Genomic DNA, 16707 nt, shown 5'->3' with positions numbered 1-16707 from the left:
CAAGGTGACCAGCCTACCGGCAAACATGACAGACCACAGTTGCTCTAGGGGACCAGGACCTGGATCCTGTGCGAGAAGCCCCCATGGCCCCCTGAGGCTCGGACGCCCGATCGGGAGATTCCAGTGGTTTAGCAAAACTAGGTGCCAACCTAAACCTCTGCCTTCACTGGGACCACTCAAACCTTCATTCGGTGAAGCGAAGGTCTATACGGGTGGCGACCGTGATAAGCTCCTCCAGTGTGATGGGAACCTCCCTGGTGGCCAGGGCATCCTTCACATGGTCAGCCAGACCTCTCCAGAAAGCCAGAACGAGGACCTTATCTTGCCACTCCAACTCTGAGGCCAGAGTCCGGAACTGGATGGTGAAATGGCTGACCAAGGAAGAGCCCTGTGACAATGCCAGCAGCTGCAGCGCGGTGTCATGGGTGGCTCACCATCCCAAGAAGACCTGCTTCAGAGTGCATAAGAACTGTGAGGCACTCAGCACCACATATTCACCATGCTCCCACAGCATTGTGGCCCACTCCAAAGCCCTGCCCGACAACAGGGAAATGACAAATACCTCTCGGAGGGGAATCGCGCAGCCAGAAGCTCTAGCTGTATAGCACACTGGCTCATGAAACTCCTACATGAAGCACTATCGCCCGAGAACTTCTCGGGCAGCGGGAGGAGGGACAAAGTCGGGGCAGGGATGGCAGTGTTCACACGGGAGACAGCCTCTATGGCTGCCTGAACAGTGACCACGGTAGCATCTGCAACTGAGGCTGAACACTCGAGAGCCGCCAACCTGCCCTCCAGCTGCTGGATGTACCGCAGCAGTCGCTGTTCGTCCTCCATTACTAGCCAGACCCTGGCGTTAGTATACTATAAGGGCTATCGGAATGGACCAAATAATAAAAGATGGTATTAAGGTGCGTTTGCAGCCTGGGGTCCACAGTGCAGAGATGTTACCTGCTGCTCCATAATAGCAGAGGCTATATAGCAATATACTAACTGAACACAGGCGGGTTAGCTTCACCCGATGTGTACAGAGGCAGACCCTGTTACTGCACAGAGCTGCGAAAAATAACTGTCGGAGCCTTTTAACGCTCACAGAGTTCGGCAAGGTGACAAAATTACAGTCCCTCTAGACCAATAGCGCTCGGCGCTGCAACTGCAGGGTCAACTAGAGGATAACTGAAATGTAGTGCACTGAGTGCACACTGCACCGCTCTGATGGATGCCACTAACCACCCGGACTAGGGAGGAAAGCGCTAGACTTGCGCACGGTGCCGCACTGGCAGATGCAGCCGCTAAATGCGGTAAGGAGGTGCCTAGAGCTGAACGGCACAGTATGGCTCTGAGTAAGGAACTGTGATTTGGTAGCAAAGTGGCGCAAGACAAAGCCACTAGTAGACGCTGACTCTAAACCCTAACCCTACAAACAAGCACAACCAGAGGGAGTCTTAATGAGTCAGTCACCAGTTTCAAGCATCCATCATCACACACACACAACTAGCAATACGAGTCTATACTAGCACATGGCCGAGCGGCGTCCTTCCGGGACCTTCCCAGTGGTCCAATCGAAGCAACAACAGGACCTGTACATGTGACCTCTGACCTCCAATGAGAGGTCATCCCACGGGCATGCTCAGTAGGAGAAAGACGACATAGTCCCAGGAGTGTCTGCTTGCCACTGACTCAAGCATGGTGTTATAGCTGAGACTGGAGGTGCAACCAGACGCCTAGCACTAGCCTGGGCAAGATGCTAGGGCCGACGCCTCTGCTGAGCAGTAATCTCTGCGGCCGCAGAAGAATGGGAGACCGCAGAGGACATGGCTTGAGATTCCCCCTGCGCAGTGGGGGAAACTTGATGCCTAACACTCACACATCCCCAAAACATCAGAGATCCACCTCCATGCTTTACAGTAGGAATGGTGTTTCTTTCATGATAGGCCTTGTTGACCTCTCTCCAAATGTAACATTTATGGTTGTGGCCAAAAAGTTCATTTTTGGTCTCACCACTTCAAATTACCTTGTTCCAGAAGTTTTGAGACTTCTCTCTGTGCTGTTTTGCATATTGCAGGCAAGATCCTTTGTGGCATTTGCACAGTAATGATTTTTTTCTAGCGACTCGACCATGCTGCCCATTTTTCTTCAAGTGTCTCCTTTTTGCACATCTTGAAACTGCCACACCTCTAGTTTGCAGAGAGTCCAGTATTTCAGCTGATGTTATTTGTGGGTTTTTCTTTGCTTCCCGAACAATTTTCTTGGCAGTTATGGATGAAAATTTTGTTGGTCTATCTGACCAAGGTTTTGTTTTTACAGAATCCATGTTTTTACAGAACCTCTGATTTTCCATTAGTTAATCACAGCATGAACGCTGTTGACTGGCATTATCAATTGCTTGGATATCTTTTTCTATCCCTTTCCTGTTTAATACAGTTCAATTACCTTTTCCTGTAGATCCATTGACAATTCTTTTGCTTTCCCCATGACTCACAATCCAGTCATGGCTGGATGAAAGATGCAATAGTCTGTCTGGATGCCAGAAACTCACTCAGCTTTTTGTAAGGATTCCAGACTTTCCTTGTGCCTGTTCGCCCTGATCCAAAATGGAGTCTTGGATATCTCCATGTCATGGAACGTCCTGTCTGTCTTGATTTTTTTAAGTCGGGGTCATGTGTTCTCCTGTGCCTTTGTTACTGTCTTGTTCTTGCCCATCTGCTAGTGGACTCCCTGCTGCTCATTACTTGGTGCTCTTCCTCTCTACATTCTGCTGCCTACTGCCCTGCTGTTCTCAACTACTGTCTGGACTTCAGGTGTGGAGCTGATCACCCTTAGGCCGGAGTCACACTGGCGATTTAAACGGCCGAGTTTCGCATGGTAATACACGGCGCTGCCGCCGGGACTCAGGAGCGGGGCGTGCAGCCGCATAGCAATACATGGAGCTGCACGCCCCACTCCTGAGTCCCGGCAGCAGCGCCGTGTATTACCATGCGAAACTCGGCCGTTTAAATCGCCAGTGTGATCCCGGCCTTATAGCTGCTGTAGCCAGTAAGGAATTCTGACTTTTGCCATTTCATTTGGGGCTGTGTCTGTTTGGGCTGCATTGCTAGACTTGTGCAGGACTTTCAGCCCTATAGGTACATATAGTGACTTTCTCCTGTTTTGCCTCTCCCGTGTCACGCTGGACTTCTACATTTGGATACCATGTGCATTTCACTATTATGTTTGCTGGACTTATACACCATAGGGCTGTGTGCATGCTGATTTACTCCACCGTGGGACTGCCTCATTAATACGGTGTACGTGCTTACATATCTGCTGCTGGATTCCTACGTTCTGTGCCCTGTGCGCACTTGAGTATTATTACTGTTGGACTGGTTATTATTAGCGGTCTTACCCTGCTCTTCAGTCACTTAGGACATATCCATATTGTGCTGAGTTTTCGTTACAATTGCAGAAAGTGTACAGACAGTTATGCTTTTACCTACATTGTTCCATATTGTGCTGTATTTCTGTTAATGTTGCAGGAAGTACTCTGTTTAGTTTTGTCACTCTTGTGAAATATACTTATTTACATCAACTTTGGTCTCAGTCTCATATTGTCTATCGCAATCAGATTCCATAGTACCCATATAATTATTACACTTTTATGCACACACACTGATTACAAGCAAATAGGTACAGGGCAGGTATAGTAGCCATTCAAAACCATTTGTGTCAACTTCTGTGCATGTTATCAGGCCAAAATCACCAGGGTATGTGAACTTTTGATCAGGGTCATTTGGATGTTTTGGGTTGTGATTATGATTTAAAAAGAGAAAACACAGTAGTGTGACAGTAAATGGCTTCACCTAACCCCTAACAATGAGTGGAGTTTTGGTGTTATGATTCATATTCACTGAAAAAAGGCCAAGAAAGCAAAAATTCTGCCGGAGTATGTAAACTATTGAGCACAACTGTACCATTTCTTTCTGCCCTGGTAGAATGTCATGAGCAAAAGGGTAACAATATTTTGAACTTGTGTCTTTCAGGCTCCATATCTCACCATCCATTATTGTCATCATAGGGTCTATTATTTCTGGTGCAACAAACATGGCAGTGATGGTGGCTCGTATGCTTCGTAATAGTGAGAACACAGATGTCCATGCAAGTACAGAGCAACATATGTTACACTATTATGGAATGGTGGCTTGAAAAGAGGTGAAGAAGCTTTGACTTTAATATCATCATTAGAGTTGAGCGACTTTTGGTTTTTTAGGGTCGCGTTTCGTTTCGTGAAACCCGACTTTTCCAAAAGTCGGGTCGAGCAAGATCGTCCGATTATAGGGAAAAGTCGGGGTCGTCCCGAAACACGAAACCCAATGTAATTCAATGGGGAATAAAAGTCGGCAGTGAGAGGAGGACAGGAAACACATCTACAGTGCCCATTTGAATGCCAAAAGCATCAATTCTTCTTACTTAAGCTTGTCAACCTTAATTAACTTCATAATACAAGTTACGCACTGAAAAATGGGGGTTATTTGGCTAAAGTTGTGGGGGGGTAGGGCTGGCTGCAGGTTTTCATGTGCCCTGGGCGAAAGAGCGCCCCTTTAACACATACCACAACTCATCATGCTCCGATACGGCAGAGAAATAGCGGTATAGTACAATGAAAAATACCTCATTTTTTACATCTCATGACGAGGCCCATCTATTTCTCCATACAGAATCATTGGTCCCATATAATGTTTGAAACAGTATATGATGAGCTCCACATAATGCTACAGTATATGTTGGTCCCCATGGATGAAGCTCCACTGTCTTATGGGCCCAAATAATGCTCCAAACATAATGGGCCCCATTTCTAATGCTCTAGTGTATAATGGGCCCTGTAAATGCTGCTCCAGTGTCTGATGTCCACCTTTGGAATGTTCCAGTGTATGGTGGGCCCCATCTATCATTCTCCAGAGTATAGTGCTCCCCAAAAATTGCTGTCCCAACATTGAAAACAATCAAATAAGTCTCCTCGCTAGGGAATCCCTGTACTTGTCTGGATTCCTCGTCGTCCCCATCTTCCATCTCACTGCACAGTATTTCAACTTTGCAAGTGCTGTGATCCTGGGCAAGCAGGGGGGGCCCACTCGTTGGCGACGGCACTGGCACAGGGCCCCTGATAGTACGGTGGTGTGTCTGATGGCGGGTGGGCCGAACCTGCACTTTCATCTGCAGCTTCCTCTTTGTCACCGTGTAAGATGGAACTGTATATGGGAAGGGTAACCTGAGTTTCATCAGGGTCAGATTCAGGTCGTGTAGCGTGCGAGGGGAATGTAGTGGTCTGGGTCAATGTACCAGCAGATTCATCGAGCAGTGGCTGGGCATCAGTGCACTTGTGTCGCCCCCAGGAGTACGGTCGCCACAGTGGCATTACCTTCTTCCTAGGGAGTGTGATGTCATGCTTGGGAGCAACGAAGGATCTCTCTAGCAGGTTAACTGATTGGGCGGCATTATTCCCACAAGTCATGACCCTCCAAACAGCGTTCATGAAGGCAAAGTGTTTGTTTTACGTGGGCAGTATGGTTGCAAAGCTGAACCTTAAAGGAATGTCCAGAAGGGCACCACCAGGAGTGGAGCCTACGGTTAAATTCGACTCCACCTGGGAAACCTCAACCATGCCAGCTACAGAACAGATGCACACATTCCAAGCTTAATTCCATTAACGAACGAGACTCCGTCATGCCCCGCGGTCCGAGTCCGGCTTACTACAGGGACACGTGAGTCTCTGGCACATGAGATTGGCCAATAACTGGTGTGTCATGCCCTTACATGTCCGTGGCTGCATGTGCGCTACACTGAAAAGGCCAGCATTTGTCGCTTACAGGTGCAGATAACCCGCTGAAAATATATGTCTCAGGAGGCAGGCTCAGACAGTGTAAGGCCCAGTATGGATTGCACGTGATTGCACAAAGGTTAGAAAGGGTACCGTATCCCCGGATAACATGTATGGATAGCGTACACATTCAAAATATATGTCTCAGGAGGCAGGCTCAGACGGTGTTAGGCCCAGTATGGATTGCACGTGATTGCACAAAGGTTAGAAAGGGTACCGTTTCCCCGGATAACATGTAAGGATAGCGTACACATTCAAAATATATGTCTCAGGAGGCAGGCTCAGACGGTGTTAGGCCCAGTATTGATTGCACGTGATTGCACAAAGGTTAGAAAGGGTACCGTATCCCCGGATAACATGTATGGATAGCGTACACATTCAAAATATATGTCTCAGGAGGCAGGCTCAGACCGTGTTAGGCCCAGTATGGATTGCACGTGATTGCACAAAGGTTACAAAGGGTACCGTATCCCCGGATAACATGTATGGATAGCGTACACATTCAAAATATATGTCTCAGGAGGCAGGCTCAGACGGTGTTAGGCCCAGTATGGATTGCACGTGATTGCACAAAGGTTAGAAAGGGTACCGTTTCCCCGGATAACATGTATGGATAGCGTACACATTCAAAATATATGTCTCAGGAGGCAGGCTCAGACGGTGTTAGGCCCAGTATGGATTGCACGTGATTGCACAAAGGTTAGAAAGGGTACCGTTTCCCCGGATAACATGTATGGATAGCGTACACATTCAAAATATATGTCTATACATCAGGAGGCAGGCTCAGACGGTGTCAGGCACAGTATGGATTTGACGGCCCAGACTACACAGCGGAGGAGCAGGGAGAGGTGAAGATTGCAAATGATGGGGCCCTGCCCAAGCAAGGGGGGCCCACTCGTGGGCGTCGGTACTGGCACTGGGCCCCTCATAGTACGGCGGTGTGTCTGACGGCGGGTGTGCACCACCACCGTCAGAGACACTTGATTGCACTATGAAGGACCCTGTACCAATGCCCGCGCCCAAGAGTCGGCCTACCCACCTGTCCAGGGCAACGGCACTCGCACGGTGTCGTGCGCTAGGTGGTGACCCCGGCCATGGGGGGTAGGCAGCACAGTTAGGGAGTTTTAGAAAGTGGCATATGTTGATGTTGGACATTCAGCTGATGCAAAAGGTGAAATAGGTCAAGTCCCAGGAAGAGGTGGACCAAAGCAAGCCATTTTTCTGTCACCCTATGTGTCATCAGAGGAAGGTGGGACAAAATCCTTGGAAACCCATGCGTGGTTCATTTTAATGAAGGTTAGATCATCCACATTTTGGGTTGACAGACGGGTCCTTTCTTCTGTCAGGATTGATCCAGCTGCACTGAAGACTCTCTCCGATAGCACACTTGCAGCTGGGCAAGCGAGCTCCTGTAAGGCATATTGGGCCAATTCAGGCCAGGTGTCCAGTTTAGTGGCCCAATAGTCAAAGGGGAATGACCTGTGTGGGAGAACATCGATATGGGAGGAAAAGTAGTTTGTAACCATAGTTGACAACTGCTGTCTCCTGTCACTTTCCATCGATGCAGTATTACCAGTTGTGTGAGCGGTACTTGAAAAATCAGTCCACAACATTGTCATAAAACCCCTGTCTCCAACACCACTTCTGCTGTGTGCACCACGAACACCTCTGCCAAGCTGCCCCCGGCCCGTACGGCTCGTGTGAGAACCATCACCGCTGCTGTGTGCTGGGAATGCCTCAAGCAACCGATTTACCAGAGTTGCTTGTTTATTAGCCAATATTAGGTCAAGGTTCTCCTGTGGCATGATGTTTTGTAATTTGCCTTTATAGCGTGGATCCAGGATGCTGGCCAACCAGTAGTCGTCATCGTTCATCATTTTGGCAATGCGTGGGTCCCTTTTTAGGATCGGCAAGGCATAATCTGACATGTGGGCCAATGTTCCCGGTGTCAATGATGCACTGCGAGTGCTGGTTGGAGGAGCACTTTCTGGCAAATCCACATCCCTCCAGTCACGCACAAACCCTGTACCAGACCTTGCCACGCCAACATTTTCACTTGCCCCACGAGATGCATCCTCCTCCCCTAAGTAATCATCCCCATCATCCTCCTCCTCCTCCTCTTCTTCCTCCACCTCGTCCAGGAGAGGTCCCTGAGCAGACAATGGCTGAATGTCAAGGATTCCCTCCTCCTCTTCCTCCTCATCAACATTGGCTGCAGACGCCTGCTCCTTAAGGTGCGTCAAAGTTTGCATGAGCAGACGCATAAGTGGGATGCTCATGCTTAGGATGGCGTCGTCTGCGCTTACCAGCCGTGTGCATTCCTCAAAACACTGAAGGACTTTACAGAGGTCTTTCAGCTTCGACCACTGCACACCTGTCAACTCCATGTCTGCTCTCAAAGTGCCTGGCCGTGTATCCTCCCACAAATGCATTATGGCCTGCCTCTGCTCGCACAGCCGCTCCACCATGTGCAGGGTGGAGTTCCACCTTGTTGCAATGTCGATAATGAGGCGGTGGTTGGGAAGGTGGAGCAATCGCTGCAGCTTCTGCATACGAACGGAGTGTACAGGCGACCGGCGGATGTGCGCGCACAGTCTTCGCACCTTCTGGAGCAGGGCTGTTAACTCCGGATAATTTTTGAGGAAGCACTGCACCTCCAGGTTCAAGGTGTGAGCCAAGCAAGGTATATGGCTGAGTTTTGAAAGGGCTATGGCTGCCACAGAATTACGGCCGTTATCACTAACTACCTTGCCTGCCTCAAGATGTACACTGCCCAGCCATGACTCAGTTTGTCGCTTCAAGTACTCGGCCAGCACCTCGGCGGTGTGTCTGTTGCCCAAACACATCATCTGCAACACAGCCTGCTGACGCTTTCCACTAGCTGCTCGATAGGGGGACACATCGTGTGCAACAGTGGCAGCTGCAGATGGAGTGCTCGTACGACTGCGCTCTGTGGACGAGCTTTCGCTTCTGGAGGAGGAGGAGGAGGGTCGAACGCCTACAGCCAACTGTTTCCTATACCGTGGGCTAGGCAGCACTGTCCCACCACCGCTGTCCCCTGTGGACCCTGCATCCACCACATTAACCCAGTGCGCAGTGATGGACACGTAACGGCCCTGGCCATGCCGACTGGACCATGCATCAGTTGTGAGGTGCACCTTTCCGCTCACTGACTGCTTGAGTGCATGGACAATGCGGTCTTTCACAAGATGGTGGAGGGCAGGGATGGCTTTGCGAGAGAAGAAGTGGCGACTGGGTAGGTCATAGCGTGGTACTGCATAGGCCATGAGTTCGCGGAAAGCTGTGCTTTCCACCAACCGAAAGGGCATCATCTCAAACGAGATTAGTTTGGCAATGTGGGCGTTCAAACCCAGTGTACGCGGATGAGAGACTGAGTACTTTCTTGACCTACTCATAGTGTCTGGGAGGGTGAGCTGGACTTGAGAGCTGCATATGGTGGAAGTAGCGGTGGACAGGGCGGACTGAGAGAGGGTTGATGATGGTGATGGAGTTGGTGTTCTTTCTGATGGCCTAGAATCAGTCTTTCGTTGATATAACAGTGGGATTCCCTGACTGCTGTGGCCTTGCAACGACACCTCAACATTTGCTGCTGTGCTAACCGGTGGGCTTACAGTGCGGGAAAAAATGTAGCGTTGCTGACTACCTTCGTTGTGATCATTTGCACATGTGGCACTTGAGGTTTGGTGTTGTGTCCACGCTTGCAAGTGCATGCTGGTTAAATGTCTAAGCATGCAACTGGTATTCAAATTTTTCAGATTTTTCCCTCGGCTAAAGGTCTTTGCGCACTTCTTACAGATAACCTTGGCCTGATCATGAGGATTTTGGTCAATAAAGTGCCACACTGCACTCTTCCTACCTTGGCAGACATTTTGCGGCCTAGCACGCTGTGATGTTTTGACCCTCTGGACAAGCTGTCCAGCAACTCTTTTGATGTTTGGAACCTGTCTTTGGAGTGCTCCGGGCCTGCCAGATAACAGCTGTTGCGATGTCTGCTGTGGATGATCCTCATCTGAGCTATTGGAAGCAGCACCCTCTTCCCCCAATGGTTGCCAATCTGGGTCAATAACTGGGTCATCCATCACCTCCTCTTCTATGTCATGTGCACCTTCCTCAGTGTCACCGTGTATGGTGGTATAGTGTGCGGGAAGGGGCACCTGAGTCTCATCAGGGTCAGAATCTGGCTCTGTACACTGCGAGGACAATGTAGTGCTCTGAGTGAATGTACCAGCAGAATCATCCATCAGCGGCTGTGCATCAGTGCACTCCATGTCAGATTCATCTTGGCCTGGGTAATTCACCATTTCACTTGATAATCCAGGCATGGTATGTGAAAACAGCTCCATGGAGTAATCAGTAGTATGGCCTGCGTCATCCTTCAATCTTGGTTGGGGTGAAGGACACAAGGAAAGGTGTGGTTCATGAACATGAGTCTCCAATGGCGACTCAGTGCTTTTACTTTTTACAACTGAAGAAGAGGAGGCGATAGAGCTGGAGGCTGAGTCAGCAATGTAAGACAAAACTTTTTCCTGATGCTCTGGCTTTAAAAGCGGTTTGCCAACTCCTAGAAAACTAAGCGTTTGAGGCCTTATGTAGCCAGACGATGACGCAGGCTCAACACCTCCTGCATTCGGTCCTATTTTGCTCTTGCCACTACCATCAGATCCACCACCAACACCATCATTACCAGCTGCCAACCCCCGCCCAATTCCACGGCCTCTTCCACCAGCCTTCCTCATTTTTGGTAGAAATGTAGACAAAATCCAACAAACTATATAGTAATGTAAAACAAGGTACAAGGTGTCTATAGGACAGGGGAGATTTTGAATTTCTGCAGACACTTGTGGACACTGGACACTTTTGGATTGTGTGAGGCCCACTGATATCTGAGCGCTATGTGACAGGCTCGATGGCACAGCTGTGACCAAAGTGACTAGAGGATAAGGGAGATTTTGAATTTCTGCAGACACTTGTGGACACTGGACACTTTTGGATTGTGTGAGGCCCACTGATATCTGAGCGCTATGTGACAGGCTCGATGGCACAGCTGTGACCAAAGTGACTAGAGGATAAGGGAGATTTTGAATCTCTGCACACACTTTTGGACACTGGACACTTTTGGATTGTGTGAGGCCCAATGAATATCTGAGCGCTATGTGACAGGCTCGATGGCACAGCTGTGACCAAAGTGACTAGAGGATAAGGGAGATTTTGAATTTCTGCAGACACTTGTGGACACTGGACACTTTTGGATTGTGTGAGGCCCACTGATATCTGAGCGCTATGTGACAGGCTCGATGGCACAGCTGTGACCAAAGTGACTAGAGGATAAGGGAGATTTTGAACTTCTGCAGACACTTGTGGACACTGGACACTTTTGGATTGTGTGAGGCCCAATGAATATCTGAGCGCTATGTGACAGGCTCGATGGCACAGCTGTGACCAAAGTGACTAGAGGATAAGGGAGATTTTGAATCTCTGCACACACTTTTGGACACTGGACACTTTTGGATTGTGTGAGGCCCAATGAATATCTGAGCGCTATGTGACAGGCTTGATGGCACAGCTGTGACCAAAGTGACTAGAGGATAAGGGAGATTTTGAATCTCTGCACACACTTTTGGACACTGGACACTTTTGGATTGTGTGAGGCCCAATGAATATCTGAGCGCTATGTGACAGGCTTGATGGCACAGCTGTGACCAAAGTGACTAGAGGATAAGGGAGATTTTGAATCTCTGCACACACTTTTGGACACTGGACACTTTTGGATTGTGTGAGGCCCAATGAATATCTGAGCGCTATGTGACAGGCTCGATGGCACAGCTGTGACCAAAGTGACTAGAGGATAAGGGAGATTTTGAATCTCTGCACACACTTTTGGACACTGGACACTTTTGGATTGTGTGAGGCCCAATGAATATCTGAGCGCTATGTGACAGGCTCGATGGCACAGCTGTGACCAAAGTGACTAGAGGATAAGGGAGATTTTGAATCTCTGCACACACTTTTGGATACTGGACACTTTTGGATTGTGTGAGGCCCAATGAATATCTGAGCGCTATGTGACAGGCTCGATGGCACAGCTGTGACCAAAGTGACTAGAGGATAAGGGAGATTTTGAATCTCTGCACACACTTTTGGACACTGGACACTTTTGGATTGTGTGAGGCCCAATGAATATCTGAGCGCTATGTGACAGGCTCGATGGCACAGCTGTGACCAAAGTGACTAGAGGATAAGGGAGATTTTGAATCTCTGCACACACTTTTGGACACTGGACACTTTTGGATTGTGTGAGGCCCAATGAATATCTGAGCGCTATGTGACAGGCTCGATGGCACAGCTGTGACCAAAGTGACTAGAGGATAAGGGAGATTTTGAATCTCTGCACACACTTTTGGACACTGGACACTTTTGGATTGTGTGAGGCCCAATGAATATCTGAGCGCTATGTGACAGGCTCGATGGCACAGCTGTGACCAAAGTGACTAGAGGATAAGGGAGATTTTGAATCTCTGCACACACTTTTGGACACTGGACACTTTTGGATTGTGTGAGGCCCAATGAATATCTGAGCGCTATGTGACAGGCTCAATGGCACAGCTGTGACCAAAGTGACTAGAGGATAAGGGAGATTTTGAATCTCTGCACACACTTTTGGACTCTGGACACTTTTGGATTGTGTGAGGCCCAATGAATATCTGAGCGCTATGTGACAGGCTCGATGGCACAGCTGTGACGAAAGTGACTAGAGGATAAGGGAGATTTTGAATCTCTGCACACACTTTTGGACACTGGACACTTTTGGATTGTGTGAGGCCCAATGAATATCTGAGCGCTATGTGACAGGCTCGATGGCACAGCTGTGACCAAAGTGACTAGAGGATAAGGGAGATTTTGAATCTCTGCACACACTTTTGGACACTGGACACTTTTGGATTGTGTGAGGCCCAATGAATATCTGAGCGCTATGTGACAGGCTCGATGGCACAGCTGTGACCAAAGTGACTAGAGGATAAGGGAGATGTTGAATCTCTGCACACACTTTTGGACACTGGACACTTTTGGATTGTGTGAGGCCCAATGAATATCTGAGCGCTATGTGACAGGCTCGATGGCACAGCTGTGACCAAAGTGACTAGAGGATAAGGGAGATTTTGAATCTCTGCACACACTTTTGGACACTGGACACTTTTGGATTGTGTGAGGCCCAATGAATATCTGAGCGCTATGTGACAGGCTCGATGGCACAGCTGTGACCAAGTGACTAGAGGATAAGGGAGATTTTGAATCTCTGCACACACTTTTGGACACTGGACACTTTTGGATTGTGTGAGGCCCAATGAATATCTGAGCGCTATGTGACAGGCTCGATGGCACAGCTGTGACCAAAGTGACTAGAGGATAAGGGAGATTTTGAATCTCTGCACACACTTTTGGACACTGGACACTTTTGGATTGTGTGAGGCCCAATGAATATCTGAGCGCTATGTGACAGGCTCGATGGCACAGCTGTGACCAAAGTGTCTAGAGGATAAGGGAGATTTTGAATCTCTGCACACACTTTTGGACACTGGACACTTTTGGATTGTGTGAGGCCCAATGAATATCTGAGCGCTATGTGACAGGCTCGATGGCACAGCTGTGACCAAAGTGACTAGAGGATAAGGGAGATTTTGAATCTCTGCACACACTTTTGGACACTGGACACTTTTGGATTGTGTGAGGCCCACTGATATCTGAGCGGTATGTCACAGGCTCGATGGCACAGCTGTGACAAAAGTGACTAGAGGATAAGGGAGATTTTGAATCTCTGCACACACTTTTGGACACTGGACACTTTTGGATTGTGTGAGGCCCAATGAATATCTGAGCGCTATGTGACAGGCTCGATGGCACAGCTGTGACCAAAGTGACTAGAGGATAAGGGAGATTTTGAATCTCTGCACACACTTTTGGACACTGGACACTTTTGGATTGTGTGAGGCCCAATGAATATCTGAGCGCTATGTGACAGGCTCGATGGCACAGCTGTGACCAAAGTGACTAGAGGATAAGGGAGATTTTGAATCTCTGCACACACTTTTGGACACTGGACACTTTTGGATTGTGTGAGGCCCACTGATATCTGAGCGGTATGTCACAGGCTCGATGGCACAGCTGTGACAAAAGTGACTAGAGGATAAGGGAGATTGGATTGCTTTTAAAAAAGCAGTTTGCAGAGCAGTGGGTAAACAGCAATGCCAGCCTGTCAGGAAGCCTTAAAAGGCAGCCCAACAACCAACACCACTGATACACCACAATATTGCCTCCCCTTGCACTGCACACACAGTGACTGGTGTGTTGTGCAGGCCAAATTGCTAGCAGCAGAAGCAGTTTTTTTTTCTTCTCAGCAGGACAAAAAAAAAAATTGGGATTGCTTTTAAAAAAGCAGTTTGCAGAGCAGTGGGTAAACAGCAATGCCAGCCTGTCAGGAAGCCTTAAAAGGCAGCCCAACAACCAACACCACTGATACACCACTATATAGCCTCCCCTTGCACTGCACACACAGTGACTGGTGTGTTGTGCAGGCCAAATCGCTAGCAGCAGAAGCAGTTTTTTTGTCTTCTTCCCTGCCTAACGCTCTCCCTACAGAATCAGCAGCAACCTCTCCCTATACTGAGATCGGCAGAAGTAAGATGGCGGTCGGCGTGCACGCCCTTTTATACCCCCTGTGACGCCCACCAAAGCAAGCCAATCACTTGCATGCCCTTCTGAAAGATGGTGGTGACCCCTGCCTATGTCATCACGTTGCCCACAGTGTCCGTGGATCCTGATTGTCTGAAAAAGAGCGCAAAACAAACTTTTGAAACGCGACTTTGGCGCGTAAGTCGCCGACCTCGTGGCCGACCTCATCCTAGGGTCGGGTTTCGTTTCATGAAACCCGACTTTGCCAAAAGTCGGCGACTTTTGAAATTTTTCGACCCGTTTCGCTCAACTCTAATCATCATATGAAGTGTAGTATCAAGTTTACAAAAAAGTACGAAAAGTGGACAGTAGAAGATTGGAAACAAGGAAGGTAATGGTCACAAATGGGCATTCTCTGCGTTTGGAGGAGAGAAGTTTTTTCCACCAACATAGAAGAGGATTCTTTAATGTTAAGGCAGTGAGAATCTTGAATTCCTTGCCAGAGGAGGTTGTGATAGTGTAAGGGAGGGTCAGGATCGTAGTCGTGACCTGTACTCTGGTGGCAGCTGCGCCCAGCCCTTCCCCAAATGAAACAATATGATGCTCCTCGGCATACCTGCATCTCCAGTCCCATCTTCACCCTGGCACTTCCCAGGCCATAACTGACCCTCTTCTAGGTGACTCACATTAAGGGAGACACAGTCAGAGACAACTTTAACATTTTCTTTACTTAGGTTTTCACGCGTTACTTCCACAGTTGGTACATCATCACATTTACTTGCTTACTGATCTTTCCCTTGCTTGTTGTCACTTCTGTGCAGTACACGCCTTGACCGGACCATACTAGACTGCTTCCCAGTTCCTTCCAGGTCTGACCTCACTACAATGACATTTCCTTCAGCCTGTTTCGCCCCAGTACTGAATTCATCAATCTCTATGCTTGGTGACCCCTGGTGAAGCATCCTGCCCGCCTGTAATAATCTCATTGAAGTGCCAACTCCTTTCATCTCTTTAGTCCAGCCAACTTCTGCCCTAAAAGCATTGGCCCAGGGACTAAGATGCCACATTTTCCTTTTCCTGTTCTGACTCACTGCTAAGACCTGCAGTGGCCATGGGTAATGTGGGCGACTTAACGTTATGTGACTGCCAAGCTGTCCGGGCTTATAGCCCATGTGGACTCTTGGGCGCCCTGGCGCGGTCTGACTTTCTACTAGCTTCCCTCTTACCATCCGTCAACCCCTCCTATAATTAACCCTTTATGAACCTCCTACCAGACCCCACTAGTATACCCCCACCTAGCGGCCCACAACATAATTACAACTACCCAGTCTATGGGGAAACTATATACTAAGAGTGCCCTACCTCTAATGTCCCAATAAAGGATGCACTAGCTTTCCCTTGCTATGCATACACAAATGACATACAATATACAAGTTTTATCACACAAGAACATTTGGCAATGTATACACTTGTCATACAATGGCAACACATTCAAGTGGCAGTACCATAAATAATGAGCGGTAATACATAATTATTCATGTAGCAGTACCGCAGGCAATAATCATAAAAACATGTTTGTAAACATTAAAGACAGGCAACAATCAGAGGAAAGGGAGGCATAAGAGACATCATACCCCACTCCCTTACAATGGCGAGTCAAGGGGTTCAAGAGAGGCCTGGATGTCTTCCTGGAGTATATTGTATCTTAGAGTTATTAGATTCTTTAGAAGGGCGTAGATCTGGGGATTTATTCTGACGGAATATAGGCTGAACTGGATGGACAAATGTCTTTTTCTCCTTTGTCTCATTGGGGGACACAGGTACTGTGGGTGTATGCTACTGCCGCCTGGAGGCTGACACTAAGTGAACAAAAAAAGGTTAGCTCCTCCGCTGCATACACCCTCAGTTTTTTGCTTAGTGTCTCTGGAGGCACACGTGTCTGGTTTTCTCCAGACTTCTTTTTTCCATGAAGGTAAGACAGGGGCATCGGATCCTATTGAAAGGGTCCGATCTCCCCAAACCATCAACGGGCGAGCACGTGTTGAGTATCGTCTCCACGTATCCTTTCCTGCATGAGGGACATATCTTGGTTTTTTTCCCCAGACTTCTATTTTTGTGTTTTATTTTTATGAAGATAGGACAGGGGCAAAACAGATCCTATTGAA

The 16707-nt window shown here is 48.4% G+C and overlaps 1 long non-coding RNA gene across 2 annotated transcripts in view; it reads left to right on the top strand.

The window, feature by feature from the left end:
* LOC141088898 (uncharacterized) overlaps positions 1-16707 on the top strand; it is a 41839-nt gene that overhangs the window by 3471 nt on the left and 21661 nt on the right. The window contains exons 1-2 of one of the 2 annotated variants that reach the window (XR_012232099.1): positions 2722-2801; positions 4020-4188. This is a non-coding gene — a long non-coding RNA (uncharacterized lncRNA). Of the gene's footprint in view, positions 1-2721; positions 2802-4019; positions 4189-16707 lie in introns of those variants that run through there. The other variant, XR_012232098.1, reaches the window with a different exon arrangement.

The sequence above is a fragment of the Dendrobates tinctorius genome, unplaced genomic scaffold (genome assembly GCF_039654945.1).
Source record: "Dendrobates tinctorius isolate UK_male_01 unplaced genomic scaffold, ASM3965494v1 ptg000042l, whole genome shotgun sequence".
NCBI classification, from domain to species: Eukaryota; Metazoa; Chordata; class Amphibia; order Anura; family Dendrobatidae; genus Dendrobates; species Dendrobates tinctorius.
The sequence above is the reverse complement of the archived record's forward strand: the minus strand, read 5'-3'. Positions and strand labels throughout refer to the sequence as shown.